Source organism: Apium graveolens, chromosome 10, assembly GCF_009905375.1.
Source record: "Apium graveolens cultivar Ventura chromosome 10, ASM990537v1, whole genome shotgun sequence".
In the NCBI taxonomy this organism is placed as follows: domain Eukaryota; kingdom Viridiplantae; phylum Streptophyta; class Magnoliopsida; order Apiales; family Apiaceae; genus Apium; species Apium graveolens.
Genome location: NC_133656.1, coordinates 135,641,583 through 135,643,601, shown reverse-complemented (window position 1 = coordinate 135,643,601; position 2,019 = coordinate 135,641,583). Strand labels below are relative to the sequence as shown.

At 43.9% G+C, this 2,019-nt stretch overlaps 1 non-coding gene across 1 annotated transcript; it reads left to right on the top strand.

The window, feature by feature from the left end:
* The first annotated feature begins 1,139 nt into the window (after window positions 1–1,139).
* LOC141694932 (small nucleolar RNA R71) lies at window positions 1,140–1,246 on the top strand. The gene has a single exon (XR_012564211.1). It is a non-coding gene; the product is annotated as a small nucleolar RNA R71 (small nucleolar RNA).
* The last annotated feature ends 773 nt before the right edge of the window (window positions 1,247–2,019 follow it).

Here is a 2,019-nt window from a genome sequence, read left to right as displayed (position 1 = left end):
GAGCAGCGCTGCATTCTTCCATGAGAGCAACGGTCTCAAGGTCATCCAGTTTCACCTTCCTTGAAAGAATACTCTTCATAAACTTCGCATAACTAGGCATTTGCTCTAGAGCCTCAGCGAAAGGTATATTGATGTGAAGTTTCTTGAACACCTCCAGAAACTTCCCGAACTGTCTATCCAGCTTGTGTTGCTGCAATCTCTTAGGAAAAGGTGATGGAGGATAGAGCTGTTTCTCCCCTGTATTAGCCTCAGGCAGAGTGTGTTCAACAGTAGTCTTCCTTGGTTCCGCCGCTTTCTCCTTTTGCTTAGATTCTTCATCTCTAATTTCAGCTTCTCCTTCTTTTGCCTTTTCAGCATCAGCAACTTTTCCAGACCTTAAGGTAATAGCCTTGACTTGCTTTTTAGCTTCCTTCCTTCCTGGTACTATTGTGTCACTGGGAAGAGTGTCAGGTTGACGATTGAGCACTGCATTGGCTAATTGACCGATTTGATTTTCCAAGGTCTTGATAGAAACCGCCTGACTCTTGCATAACAGCTTAATTTCCTCAAAATCAGCACTAGTAGGTGCAGCTGTACTTCCCTGTTGAGGATATGATTGCCTGGTAGCATACTGCTGTGGTTGCTGGAATCCAGGTGGGTAAAACTGTTTACTCACTCCTTGCTGATATGGTGGCTGAATAGCATTCTGATTATTCCCCCAGCTAAAATTTGGATGATTTCTGTTATTAGGATGATAGGTCGCTGGCACAGGCTGCTGTTATCGCTGATAATTATTCACATACTGAACAGATTCGTTGACAAGAGAACACTGATCCGTAGCCTGAGAACCTGCACAAAGCTCACAAACCATAGCTATTTGATTAACTCCATATGTAGCCAAAGAATCAACCTTCATTGATAGCACTTGGAGCTGGGCTGCAATAGCGGTGGCTGCATCAACTTTCAGAATACCTGCTACCTTACCTGACGTCATCCTCTGAGTTGGGTTTTGATGCTCATTTGCAGCCATAGTCTCTATAAGATTATACGCCTCAGTATAGCTTTTAGCCCATAGGGCGCCTCCAGCTGCTGCATCGAGCATGGGCCGAGATTGGGCCCCCAAACCATTATAGAAACCAGTGATCACCATCCAATCAGGCATTCCATGATGTGGACATTTTCTCAACATTTCCTTGTAGCGTTCCCAAGCCTCGCACATAGATTCAGCAGGTTGTTGCGCAAACTGAGTAAGAGCACTCCTCATAGCAGCAGTCTTTGCCATCGGATAAAATTTCACCAGAAACTTTTATGCAAGATCTTGCCACGTAGTGATGGACCCAGCTGGTTCAGAATGTAACCAGTCTTTGGCCTTGTCCCTCAGTGAGAATGGAAAAAGCCTCAACTTGATAGCCTTATCAGTCACGCCATTATACTTAAAAGTGCTGCAAATCTCGACAAAATTCCTTATGTGCATGTTGGGGTCTTCAGTTGCCGCTCCTCCAAAAGAAACAGAATTCTGCACCATCTGAATAGTGCCCGGCTTGATTTCAAAGGTGTTAGCTTGAATAGCCGGATGAAGAATGCTTGACTGGATGTCATCAATTTTTTGGCCGAGAAAAATCCATAAGAGCTGGATCAGCTTGAACAATACGATCACCCATGTTTACTGGTTCTTTCCGCTCAGTTCCTGAATCCGAATCTTCAAAATCTAACTTCTCCGGAATATCAAGAACTTCGTCTGTCTCCTCAGCTGTATCTAAAGTCCTCTTGCGAGTACGAGAACAAGTTTGCATAAATGCTTGCTAAAGTACCTGAAACACAACCGGAAACAATAAGTAACTACTACGTCCTAATCACTGAGTCCTAATGACCAATGATGGTAAATACATAAACTAAACAAATACGCCGAGTCCCCGGCAGCGGCGCCAAAAACTTGTTAGGGCAAAAACACGCGCTAATATTCACGCAAGTATACGCGTTCGCAAGTAATATAGAATACTTTCTAGTTCGTTCCCACAGAGACTCAGACTAAATTATTGT